The 13,561-nt window shown below is 38.6% G+C and overlaps 1 protein-coding gene across 3 annotated transcripts in view; it reads right to left on the bottom strand.

Annotated features, from left to right (window-relative positions):
- DOCK4 (dedicator of cytokinesis 4) overlaps positions 1–13,561 on the bottom strand; it is a 468,492-nt gene that overhangs the window by 201,065 nt on the left and 253,866 nt on the right. The window lies entirely within an intron of this gene.

Genomic DNA, 13,561 nt, shown 5'->3' with positions numbered 1-13,561 from the left:
AATACTGTCATAAAGGCATACATTTCTGGGATATGAACATTTACAGTACTGTACCTCTATGTGGCTACTAATTCCAAAATCCAAAGAAGGGTATATTGGGTCGAAGGTAGAATGTAGGGTGAGACATGAAAGACAGGCTGAGTCAGGGACTGAAAGCCTGCCTTACAAACCACACAGGAAGGAGTCAAGCTGGCATCACAAGTGACGAACCGATAAAACTTGACATGGGAAATGAGATACAGAACAAGTTTTTATACGACAAAGAGGATTCTGGCAGTACAACAGAAGAAGACCTGGCAGGATACAAATCATGGTTAAATTTAACAGTCTAGGTGAGAACTAAGGAGGGATTAAAATTAATATCATTGGTTATCATAGAGGATAGGCATGAACTTCAATGACTGTTTCGCACACACAGAGACCGTGAAAGTAAACCTATGTCCGAGACCAGTCTCTTCCACTCAGTCTCCAATGTCTTCTTTTTTCCACTCTCATGAATGAATACTGCAATCCTGGATCTACAGGTTCCAAACTTTTCAAAAATCTCTGACATCTGTCTTTGATGTCCTCAATAACCTGTCCCAGGTTTTATTCCAAAATGACCATCCAAGCTGCTGTTTATCTTGTTAATGTGGCAAAATTCATCAAAAATCTCATATTCTTCCTTAATAATCCCATTTCTAAGGCTTTATTTTAAAGTCATATTCTGAAATATAGGAGATGTTCCTCACATTATTACTTACAAATGTGAAAAAACTTGAAAGGATTTGAGTCCAACAAGCAGGGTTGGATACAGAAATTAGGGCCTTAAATCTCAAAGCTAGAAAACACAATGCAACCTCCTTAGAGCTCAGTAAATTATTTTTTATTTTTAATGTTTTCCTATTTGGTACTAGGAAACCAAAGAAACAAACTTAAGGCAAACATTTGATAACTGTGTCTTTGATTCATTCATAAAATAGATGCTGTCTGTTAGTCATTAAAGAATTGGGCATTTTAAAATTTAACTAGATTAAAAAATATTTTAAGTAGTACATGCATATGTCAAACTGTACTAAAGGTTCTGTTATGGAAGGAAATGTACTTCCTTACCTCAAATACTGAGTTCTGTTTACTAGAATTAATCCATGTTTAACAACTTCTTGAGTATCCTACCACAATTTTTCTTTTTTAACTGTGATAATTGTCATAAAGAAATCAAACCAGAAGTTGAGATAAAAATAATAAAAGATAAATGGTTTTAGAAGCCATTTCTCAAAGAGTAACATTCAAGCTTGTAAAGAGAAACAAATGGCAATGCAAAAAATGGGGAGACAGTGCTCCAGACAGAGAAAAGAGCATGTGTAAAGATCCTGCAACAGAAAAGAGCTTGGGGTGATGGAGAAGACGGAAGAAGGCCACTGTGTCTGAGCAGAGTCAAATGAGGCTGCAGGGGAGACCAGAAGATGAGCAGCAGTCACGGAAGCCATGGTTAATTACTTTTATTCTAAATGCAACAAGGGGATCCCTCCTGGAGGCTGAGATGGCAATCTACCTGCAATTCAGGAGACTAGGGTTCAATTCCTGGGTCCAGAGGGTCCCCTGGAGAAGGAAACGGCTACCCACTCCAGTCTTCTTGCCTGGGAAATCCCACGGACAGAAGAGCCTGGTGGGCTCAAAGAGGCAGACGTGGCTGAGCGACTAACACTTAACATAAACGCAACAAGAAGTCACTGGAGAATTTTAAATAAAGGAAACATGATTCAATTTGTGTTTTAAGAAAGTATTCTTAATGTTGTCTGGAAAATGGGATCAGAAAGAGGAAGAGTAAAACTGATGAGTCATTGAGCTTCCTGGATGGGTTTTTTTGTCAATATTTCTTTTAATATGTTTTCTGCTCCTTGCTCTCTCTCCTTTCCTTTTGGTACTCTCATTTTATATGTTGGTGAGCTTGGTGGAATTTTTCTGAGGTTCTGTTCCTTTTCTTTCAGTCTTTTCTGAGAAGAAAAGTTTTCCCCCCCAATGTCCACAGTTTTCAAGAGTTCCTATAGGTTTACATTTCTGCAGAGTGTTTCAAATAAAGCCATTTTCTTTCAGGAGAGCTTCTTTTTATAAACTGCCTCTTCCCTGGGCCAAATCTATGATTCACTGCTCCAGAACGAGAGGTGGGTACAGCAGTCCATTTAGAGTGACACCCCTGCTTTATGTGGTGAAAGCTAGGCTGGAGCAGTAACCTCTGGTCTCCTCGTGTAGAATCTCCAGCCAGTGAGTGAGCTGGAGCAACGGCAATTGATGCCTCAGTATTCTCAACTTTCTGTGTCTGGGACAGAGCCTCTGCCTTCTGAGTGGCAGCCAGAAGGTAGAAGGGAGACCCCAAACTCTGAGCCACTTCTGCCAGGAATGTAGCTTGTGCAACTCACAATTAATGGAGGTGAGAGACTGGAGGTCTTCATTTCTTGATAAGATACAGTATCCCTTGACTGAGAGCTGAAGAGAGAAGCAGTCCTACCTTGGCCACAAAGCACCCAGAGCAGAACTTCCATCAGGCTGAGTAGGGCCAGGTGGAAGGGAAGAAGTCGATTGTAACACAGGTGGCAGGTGGCACAAACTCTCTCTGTTCTCACCAAGATTTAGTATTATTCTTTTTTTTTTAAGCAATTCTTAATGGAGTATAGTTGCTTTACAATGTTGTATTAGTTTTTGCTGTACAGCAAATGGAACCAATAGATATACATATAGTAAGCAGAGTAAACATATACTCATCAGAGTAAAACTGATGAGTCATTGAGCTTTCTGGATGTGAACATCAGCTTTTTATCATAGATATACTCTATGTTTATCTACATCTCCTCTTTTCTGGATTTCCTTACCATTTAGGTCACCACAGAGCACTGAGTAGTTCTACAGTAGTTCCAGTATTTTATACATAGTATCAATAGTGTATATATGTCAATTCCAATCTCCCAATTCATCCCACAGCTCCTTCTTTCCTTGGTATTCATACATTTGTTCTCTACATCTATATCTCTATTTTAGCTTTGCAAATAAGTTCATCTGTATCATTTTTCTAGATTCCCCTTTTAAGTGGTGTTATAGGATATTAATTTTTCTATTTCTGATTTAATTCACTCTATATCAGAGTCTCTAGGTTCAGCCATGTCCCTGCAAACGGCACAGTTTTGCTCCTTTTTATGGATGAGTAGTATTTTGTTGTATACATGTACCAAATCTTCTTTATCTATTTCTCTGCTGATGGACACTTAGGTTGCTTCCTTGTCCTGGCTATTGTAAATAGTGCTGCAGTGAACACTGGGGTGCGTGTATCATTTTGAATGATGGTTTTCTCCCAGTATATGCCCAGGGGTGGGATGGCTGGGTCATATGGTAAATCTATTTTTAGTTTTTTAAGGAAGCTCCAAACTGTTCTTTATAGTGGATTTACATTCTCACCAACAGTAAGAGGGTTACCTGTCAAAATCCATACCCTCTCCAGCAATTTTTGTTTGTACATTTTTTTGTTAATGGCCAATCTAACTGGTATTTTGATTTGCATTTATCTAATAATTAGTGATGTTGAGCATCTTCTTTTCATATGCTTTTTGGCCATCTGCATGTTTCCTATGGAGAAATGTCTACTTAGGTCTTCCATACATTTTTAATTGGGTTGTTTATTTTTTTTATATTGAGCTGCATGAGTTGTTTGTGTACTTTAAAAATTAATTTCTCGTTAGTTGCTTCATTTAAAAGTATTTTCTCATATTCTGAGGGTTTTCATCTTGTGTATAGTTTTCTTTGTTGTATAAAAGCTTTTAAGTTTAATTAGGTCCCATTTGTTTACTTTTATTTTAATTTTCAAAATTAAGTATTAAATTTTATTCTTCAGTAAGTATTTCTTCATTTGCTGTACACACTCAAGAAAACTTTCAGACTTTAATGCTTTTTAAAAAATATGATTATTACTAGTTATAGTTTACAGTGAGTCCATGCAGCGCCTTATGCTGCCATTCTGGGGCAAGACTCTGAAAACATTATTTCTTGATAGCACTTACATACTTTGTGTTTGGTAGGCAGGGGCCAGAAGGTAAAACCTAACTGTCAGGATTTCTCAAGATGAATGATAATTACTAACATCATCTGGTGTCAGAAAAACTTCCTAAAGGTGATTATCATTAGATCCTTCCATAAATTCACCTTCAGTAAAATCTATTAATTTCTGAATCCTAAGCCTTCATTATTATCAGAGCAAGAATTTTTACTTCTATTCCTTTCTTTGTGCTTGATTTACAAAATCCGTCATCTGAGTTTTGCTTTGGATCCTACAGTATTCTATGTTGCATCTGTAAGGTAAGTAAATTGACTTTTAAAGTAAAACACCAGAAGCATATATCACTTTCAGGGATACATCCTGGTTGCATCAAGCAGTAAAACCCTGACAGGATCAGGCGAGGTGTTCACACAGCAAAGTCAGCCACAGAGTCTCAGGGCCTCTGGAACACAGGGAAGAAAGGAAGCCAAATGTCTGCTAGGAGTGGTGTCAAGTGAGACAACACTGCTGGAAAGTGAGTCAGCAGAGGAAAACCAAGAAGCATTAGGAAGAGATTAGAGTGTAGAAATGGACCAGGTTCAGTTCAGTTCAGTTGCTCATGCAGCCCCCATGGACTGCAGCATGCCAGGCCTCCCTGTCCATCGCCATCTCCTGGAGTTAACTCAAACTCATGTCCATTGAGTCGGTGATGCCATCCAACCATCACATCCTCTGCCGTCCCCTTCTCCTCCTGCCTTCAATCTTTCCCAGCATCAGGGTCTTTTCAAATGAGTCAGTTCTTCACATCAGGTGGCCAATGTATTGGAGTTTCAGTGTCAGCATCAGTCCTTCCAATGAATATTCAGGACTGATCTCCTTTAGGATGGACTGGTTTGATCTCCTTGCAGTCCAAGGGACTCTCAAGAGTCTTCTCTAACACCACAGTTCAAAAGCATCAGTTCTTTGGCACTCAGCTTTCTTTATAGTCCAACTCTCACATCCATACAGGACTACTGGATAAACCACAGCTTGGACAAGGTTAGTTGAAGAATTAAAATGGGAGCCATGGCAGCACTGCAGGCCTTCTGAAACGTGTGTTCACTGCATGATTGAGGACGCCGAGCTGCTCAAAGCCTCCCACCAGCAAGACCACATTACCTGAAGGACACATATTCTTTAACGTTTCCATACTGAAAACTACACACTTATGTCTTTAATGCTGCAAAGCTCAAATCTGCTCTTTCAGATGTACTTTCAACGCCATATAAAGTAAACAAAAAGAAATCACTCCTCTTTCTAAAGGGTCATATCTTGATTTCTGACTTTCAGCCTGTATTATTCAATCTGTGAATAAGAAAGCTAACAGCAACAGGTATAAACTGCCTGATGAGATAAAAATTCATATTTCAAGGCAAGACAAGAAAATTTTAAACTTAAAATTTTTCTCTGCCTTTTTGGGCTTTTCTCCCCTCCTGCGTGCATTGTGCATCTGTATTATAATGTATTAATCAGGCCTCCCCAATGGCAGAAACACCTGATCAACCATAAATTAGATCAGTTTTTCTTCTTGTGGTGCCAGTCATGTAACTCCTTGGAAGATAACATTCCCTTCTTAATCCTGTAAGGTACCTATCACTCACCTTATATGTCAACTTTGTGCACAACTTCTTTTAAAGACAGCAACTGGTGCAGAACAGACTGCTCAGATAATCTGGGCTGAACCTAACTGAAATTCTTAGTGTAAATACTCACTTATGACCTGATTAATGTTACTAGCTATACTACTTGTTGGGCCTCCCAGGTAGTTCAGTGGGTAAAGAATCTGCTTGCAATGCAGAAGACCTGGGTTCGATCCCTGAGTTGGGAAGATTCCCCTGGAGGAGGGCATGGTGACCCACTCCAGTATTCCTACCTGGAGAATCCCATGGACAGAGGAGCCTGGCGGACTACAGTCCATGGGGTTGCAAAGTCAGACACGACAGAAGCGACTAAGCACACATACAACTTGTATTTTCCCTATTTTACAAGATTATTATTTCTTGATCACCAAGTGGATGACTGAGCTAATAATCAGGAGACTTGAAGCAACTGACCAAATATATAATCCCATTAAAACCAATGATTTTAAGAGTGTGAGTCTAGATACCAGAACAAGCAACAAGAAGGAACCATTCCCTAGACCATAAGAGAGTAATAAGGCAGGTGGCTGAGAAGTTTTGGTTACTGTGAACAAGACTTAGTCCAGAAATAGCACACTGAGTGGCCCACAACAAAATCCTTGCCTGTCCCGGGAATGAGCATTCCTAGCTCAATAGGACAAACTGGTCATAAAATGCCTCCAAAACCTTGCTCAAAATTAAGACAGAAAGGGAAACAATAAAGCACGCTGCCCATCATTCAGTTACATAAGAATCAAGTCACTGCAACTGTTGACTTACAGTACAGGGCAAAGATCAGGATGAGGTACTTGTGCTCGGGGAAGACTGGCAGAACTGGTCCTCACAGATTATTTTCAGGAGAAAATTTTATGAACCCAGTTTCCTGCATCTTCCCATACTTAGAAAAGCACCAATAACTATATTTATACCTCAAGAGTAGCAGTAACCTTCTACCAAGATGTTTGATTGCACATAGCCCTTTGTCTAGATCACACGTACACTGTTCCCTCCATCCCCCAACCTTTACTTCTTCAGACAGTTCTCAGAGCTCTCTGAGAGATGGTCTCCTGGGTTACAATTCTCAGGTTGGCCCAAATAAAATTTTCCGGTTTTTTTGGTAGTATGACATAGTCTTTTTCTTTTAATTTATTATTAATTAGAAGATCACCATTTTACAATATTGTGCTTGTTTCTGCCATACAATATCATCATTTCTCTTTTAGATTACTATGAATTAATTTTTTTGTTGATATATTTAAGTCTGGTGTGTGTGTGTTAGTCGCTCAGTCGTGTCTGACTCTTTGCAACCCCGCGGACTGTAGCCCACCAGGCTCCTCTGTCCATTGGATTCTCCAGGCAAGAATACTGGAGTGGGTAGCCATTTCCTTCTCCAGGATTTAAGTCGTAAAGGACGCAACTCTAAAGAAGCATGAACAACAGGCTGACCTTCAGAAAATCATTGTCCTGATATATCTGCATAGGTAACACTATCCATCGGGATGCTGACTTCCTAACAGGTAAAAGGTATGAGAAGTATGGGTACAAAATCTCGTGATTTTAACTGCTAGCCCACAGATCTGCTATTTCCAAGTATTGGGAAGGCTTTTATATTTTTCTGCAAAAAGTGGTTAGCCCATGGCTAAAAATTATTGAGAAAACATGACTGAAGTAACACATAATAAGTCATGGAATGTCAAGCTAAGGCATATAAGCAACATCTGGAATTGTTTAGTTTCATCAAGTCTTAACCAGAAAAGAAATTTATTGACCAGAAATGAAAGACAAAGATCACTGGCTTATAGTGGAAGCTATAATTGTAGGAGCGGATGAGACCATTCAGAGGGAATTAACATTTTTTAACAAAGAACTTTCACTTTAAAGTTTCCATACTTATTTTTAAAGGCAAACACTGAGGATTAGGTTAACGGATAAAAGGTTGTTTATTTGCTTTCTACTGTAACTATTACGACTTATTTGTAATTTTTTCAAAGCACACGGTAAGCCACTGGGTAAAAATAACTTTTTAAAAGTATATAGAGAGCATGGCATAAATGAGTGTATGTATCTGATGTATTTAATTTATTGAAATACTTGTTATAAACTACATTTTTTTCTATGTTGTGTATTTTTTCCTATGCAGTATAGAAGATAAGATGGTTGCATGGCATCATTGATTCAATGGACATGAGTTTAAGCAAACTCTAGGAAATAGAGAAGGACAGGGAAGCCTGGCATGCTGCAGTCAATGGGGTTCCAAATTTGGACATGACTGAGCGACTGAACAGAAATATCTAAATTGGCAAAATATAAGTAATTCAGAGAATAAAACAAGGCTCTAATCACTACTTCCATTACCTTATAATTTGAGTTTGTGTTGGTGGCTTTTTTAAAGTACTACATGAAGTTTTACAAATACCTTCAGTAGGTAGGTTTGGTCACTAAGTCATGTCCTACTCTTGTGACTCCATGGACTGTCGTCCGCCAGGCTCCTCTCTCCATGGGATTCTCCAGGCAAGAATACTGGAGTGGGTTGCCATTCCCTTCTCCAGGGGATCTTCCTGACAGGTATCCTGCACTGCAGGCAGACTCTTTATCAACTAAGCCACCAGAGAAGCATATTTTAATATATTTTGAACTCCATCTTTTTTCTTCACTGTCATGAAAAGAGAATGGCTTAAAGGAAACTAAAAAGATATGACAACTGCATGTAATACAGCCTGAGTTCCTTTTGTTAGAAAGGACATTGAGAAAATTGTCAAAAGCTGAATAAGATCTACAGGTTAGGTAAGACTACTGTATCAATGTTCACTTTCTGATTTTATTACTGTACTGTGGTTATGTTGCCATGTTCTGAGTAAGTAGAGATAAAGAGGAACAATTCCTATAATTTGTTCTGAAACAGTTCAGGTGGGAAAAACATATGTAAGTGTGATATATATGCATGTATATGTGTGTATGTATAAACATCAGGGGCATTAATGCAATCCTTAAGAATTACACCAATTCAGTAATAGTAAATTACTATCTATAGAGAGAGTCTATATAAGATACACACAAATATATGTGTGTATATATATACATATATATAAACACATAAATATATATATATAAGTATGAATAAAGTGCCTGTGTGTATATGTGTGTGGGTGTAGACAGAAAGAAAGCAAGAGAAGGATAATGCAAATATAGTGAAATGTTAAACTTTGAGAAGTTACATATTTGCTGTACTATTCTTAAAACTTTTCTGAAAGTAAAATTAATTGAAAGCTAAAAACTCAAAAAGAATAAAAATAAAGCATGATTTAATAATTGTGTGTGTGAGCTCAGTAATGTTTGACTCTCTGTGAACTTATGGGCTGTATCCTGCCAGGCTCCTCTACCCATGGAATATTCCCAGGAAAGAATAGTGGAGTGGGTTGCCATTTCCTCCTCTAAGAGATCTTTTAGACCCAGGGATTGAACCTAGGTCTCTAGAATCTCCTGCATTACAGGCAGATTCTTTTATCTCTGAGCCACCAGGGGTGCCTTCATTTAATAATTAGGAAATTCCAAAAGTGAGCCAAAAGGCCATATACGATATGTCTAGCCAATAGGTGGTGCCAACGAATACCAGTTTTCTTTAAACAATATTAGAAAGCAGTTTCTAAGTGCAGTGTTCAAAAGTCAGGAGTATTGACACAATCTTTAAGAATTACACCAGTTCAATACTATTGAATTAAACAACTACCTGTCTATGTGAGAACAGGATGCTCAACTCCCCCAAATATAGTCTAACTCTCTCAAAAGCCTCCTTTCACTTCAGTTAAATGAAGAACACCATTTACTTCCTGCACAGGGTTAAACTGCCCTCCTTGTACAAGTAAGTGGGCTTCTTATCTAGGGAATTCTGAAGGAGTTTCACCTTCTGTGGGGGTTAAAACGTATAACTGGCAGGAATGCAATCAGAGTGCTCATCTGGCTAAGGCAAAAAGCAGATTGTAGAAACTGACCTGATTAGCAAATATGATTTCTTCTACTTGTAAGTTACATGTACAAACCACAGGAAATAGGATTTCATAAACACATAGATAATATTAAAAGACTCTGAATTTTCTCTTAGGACATACTGAACAGGAGCCAAGGATTTTTACACAATTTATTTCAAATCATAGAGCTGAATGTGTCTCAGGAAATCATATTGGCCCAGTCTTATTTCACATTCCTAGAATTCAACGGCTAATGTCTATCAGAGGTGATGTTAATAATAACCATTTGCTCAACAAACTTCAACCAGGCTGATTCTAATGACTATTTTCAGAAGTTCAAATTTTCATAATATGATTTTTGGATTTAAAAATTCTCACAGAGTACAACTTTGGAAACTTTGAATTACTGCAACGAACTAAATCTAACCATACAGACATGTTAATTCAATTATATTTTTACCTTTAAAAGTTAAATGGATCATCTGAAATTTTCTTCCAGTTTCTAAACCCAATAAAGATAGTGGTTAATGTACCTTAGCAACACAGGTCTTAGGTTAGAGGGGGAGAAAAAACCCAGTTATCTAGACAAATCCTTTTACCTATTAAATAGACAAGATTACAACTCGAAAAGATAGAAGCACATCAATGAAGCATAAAAGGCCTGAAAATTAGGTGGTAGAATTTGATTCTAAAACTATTTTTGAAGTTATTCTTTCTTTCTCTTTTTAGTATAATGACCAAGGAATAGCAGGAGGAAAGCAGGGACTAAAACAACATTTTGTGGAGTGAACTAATCTTGAAAACATTTGACTGCACTGCTTCCATTATCAACTACTCCATGGTCCAAGGAGAAAAAGTCAACATTTCACTGCAATAATTCAATCATGAGGCATCCCAATTTCCAATTTCAATTTCCTATACTCTTGTTTCCCCCTTAAGTATGCTATCAGATGCCTCCCTTTCAATAATAAAGCCAAACATCTCCTAAAACTTTATCCATTATTTTTATAACTGCCTTCCCTCAAGACAGGTGACAACAGAACAATGTTCCACTCTCCAAGAAGAGTGGAAACTTAAATGGAAAGAAAGAGTAAAGAGTTCATTTACTAATTTTTAAAAGTTTCTGTCTGAGCTTTTTCTCTCTGCAGCAGTATTTTGGAGTGACAAGGCTTAGGGCTGGGTTTGCCTTGCTGTGAGAGAGCTAGAAGGAACCAGAAGGAGACCAAAGGAATAGAAGGCAAGTTGATGCTGGCTGGGTGCAGCTGGCTGGGACTCGGGCTTGAAAGGAGGGGAAAGGAGAGGAGTGGGCTGTAAGGACAGAAGAGCAGGCAGGGCTTTGCAGCAAAAGCCAAGCATAGAGAGTATATATTCAGCTATCTAGGAATCTCAGCATCAAGATAGGCAGCAAAATGCAGGATTGATTCTGCCAAAGCAGAGAAAACCTGCTAGGCAGGGTTGTATGGTAAAATGGTTTCTTTTACTCTTTCCAAAGATGCAACAAGTAGTTTTTCATTTCAGTACAATGTATGTAAACACAACAGGTAACACCCACTGAGCATCACTTCAGTCAGGACAATGATAAATTCAAAGGATCCAACAACAGAAGAATTGTAAGGCACACTGGAAAGAGGAAAGACCTGGGAGTTGACAAGGAGTTTGGAAACAAGTATATTGGAACAGATCAACACACTTTGCTCAGTCAACACTGCATCTATGATGGTAAGGAGGGAAGGGACTACATGGGAAAAATCAGGTCAGGGTTAGTTTTATATTTATTTATTCACATAGGAGGCAAATGCAAGCAAATTAAAAATAATGGGACTCTGGGAGAGAAAGAAAAAGATACACAATGGCTATAAACTTCTCCACCCAAAGTTAGCGGGCAGAAGCAAAGGAGTAAGGCATAATGAATGTGAGGCGTCAAAAGAGCTCAAAAAGGAAATTCTTTAAATCGAGTCTAGAATAGCACTTCCTAATAGAACTATGATATGAGCCACCTATGAGGCTAGTAACCACTTAAAAAACAGAAACAAAATTAACTTTTATAATATATTATGTTTAAATCAATATATCCACAATGTTACCTTTGAACATATAATCAATATAAAAACTATTAAAGGGCTGTTTCATATTCATTATATATGTATCAAGTCTTCAAAATCAAGTATGTATTTTACAAGTACTACACACTGTAATGACATCCCCAGTGGCTCAGCAGTAAAGAAACTGCCTGCAGTGCAGGAGACCCAGGAGACACAGGTTCAATCCCTGGGTCAGGAAGATCCCCTGGAGAAGGAAATGGCAACCCAATCCAGTATTCTTGCTGCAAAAATCTCATGGACAGAGGAGCCTGGCGGGCTACAGTCCATAGGGTCGCAGAGTTGGACACAACTGATCAACTGAGCATGCATGCTCACACTTCAATCCCAGTGCTATACCAGCCTCATGTCTAAGGCTCAATAGCCACAGGTGGCTGGTACCTATCAAGGCGGACAGCACAAGTACAAAATACATTTAATGATAGAAAATAATCGATGGCATCAAGAAACACCAAAAAGTCTGTCAAAAGTAATGAATTTGGTTAGAAGTTTGCAAATGAATTTGACAAGGAAGTTTTAAAAAAGCACTAGGCCTACCATCTTACTGAACGTACATTTAAAATAAAGTACATTTACAATAAGTGCTATTTCAATTCTTTCACAGAAAAATTGAAGACAAGTGTACACAGCAGTTTCTAAGGTATTCTTCTTATTTCAAGTTATATTCACTACTAAAATCTCCTGGTCCTTCAGAGACTCTACCTTTAATAGCAAGTGTAAGTATTTTGTTTATTTACTGGTAGATGGAGGATTTTGTGTGGCTCAAAGGAAGCCAAGTTCCCTCCCCTGCTCTTGGGAAACTGAAGAGAAAACTGACCTCACCATTCATTACAGCTTGAAGTGCTGCCACATGAATGAGCTGTGAATACTTATGGCTCTCACGTGACCAAACCACAGAGATTCTGTCTGCAGTTACTCTGTGGGTTGTTTTGGGCTGATGATGTGGAATCGTCATATGCAAAGGGTCCTCTGTTCATGGAAGAATACTGCAGTGGGTAACCATTCCCTCCCCCAAGGGATCTTCCTGACCCAGGGATCAAACCCTGCAGGGTCTCCTGCACTGTAGACAGATTCTTTACTGTCTGAGCCACAGTAGAATCTGCCTGCAATGTGAGGACCTGTGTTCAATCCCTGGATCAGGAAGATCTCCTCGAGAAGGGAATGGCAATCCACTCTAGTAATCTTGCCTAGACAATTTCATGGACAGAGGAGCCTGGTGGGCTACAGTCCATGGGATCACAAATAATTGGACACGATCAAGTGACTAACGTTTTCACTTGGTCTGGTGAGATGTACACAGGTCTGAAGAAAAGGTTGTCTAAATTTAAATTCAGGTTCTTTTAACTGCTAGGCAAGCTGGACTATAGCACAACCATCTATATTCAGGGTACTTTAAAGATCAGCCACAAAAAGCAATGCATTCAGTTCAAATATGAGTTGATTTAGAAGTTTCTTTAATTAAAACACACAACTGCATAGTTTATTCTGCTTCACCATGGGTGTGAAGGTGGGATAGGAACAAATAATATTCACCATGTTTTTGTATACTGATCAAACTTAAAGATGTCATTCAATATATTATATAATCTACATATGCTATAGTGTACTACTGCTACTACTACTAAGTCGCCTCAGTCATGTCCAACTCTGTGCGACCCCATAGACGGCAGCCCACCAGGCTCCCCCGTCCCTGGGATTCTCCAGGCAAGAACACTGGAGTGGGTTGCCGTTTCCTTCTCCAATGCATACTAGTGTAAGTCTAGTATATTACTAGTGTAACAGTATGCGTTACACCTGATATATTATATGTGCTTCCCTGGTAGCTCAGCTGGTAAA

This window comes from Oryx dammah, unplaced genomic scaffold (genome assembly GCF_014754425.2).
Source record: "Oryx dammah isolate SB20612 unplaced genomic scaffold, SCBI_Odam_1.1 HiC_scaffold_18, whole genome shotgun sequence".
Lineage (NCBI taxonomy): Eukaryota > Metazoa > Chordata > Mammalia > Artiodactyla > Bovidae > Oryx > Oryx dammah.
This window is presented reverse-complemented; position numbering and strand designations above follow the sequence as displayed.